At 40.8% G+C, this 211-nt stretch overlaps 1 protein-coding gene across 1 annotated transcript in view; it reads left to right on the top strand.

The window, feature by feature from the left end:
• Positions 1 to 211, top strand: part of LOC119588969 (serine/threonine-protein phosphatase 6 regulatory ankyrin repeat subunit B-like) — a gene marked incomplete in the record, with an annotated part of 103,883 nt that overhangs the window by 88,772 nt on the left and 14,900 nt on the right.

Below are 211 nucleotides of genomic sequence, written 5' to 3'. Positions count from 1 at the left end.
GTCCTCTTCATTTTTATTAGTCTGGCGTTTTTCTTTTCTTTTTTTTTACTTTTAACTTCACCACTTGCAATGAAACTGCAACTGCACACACACACCTGCATGGCGGACGGGGCCTCCGCTTAACTTTTGAACCAAGTGAGTATCCCTTTTGCATGTGCTTTTAACTCGTTCATTTAGTTTTCTTTCTGCCCTTGCACTTCTTTTCTGGTGA

This window comes from Penaeus monodon, chromosome 24, assembly GCF_015228065.2.
Source record: "Penaeus monodon isolate SGIC_2016 chromosome 24, NSTDA_Pmon_1, whole genome shotgun sequence".
NCBI classification, from domain to species: Eukaryota; Metazoa; Arthropoda; class Malacostraca; order Decapoda; family Penaeidae; genus Penaeus; species Penaeus monodon.
The sequence above is the reverse complement of the archived record's forward strand: the minus strand, read 5'-3'. Positions and strand labels throughout refer to the sequence as shown.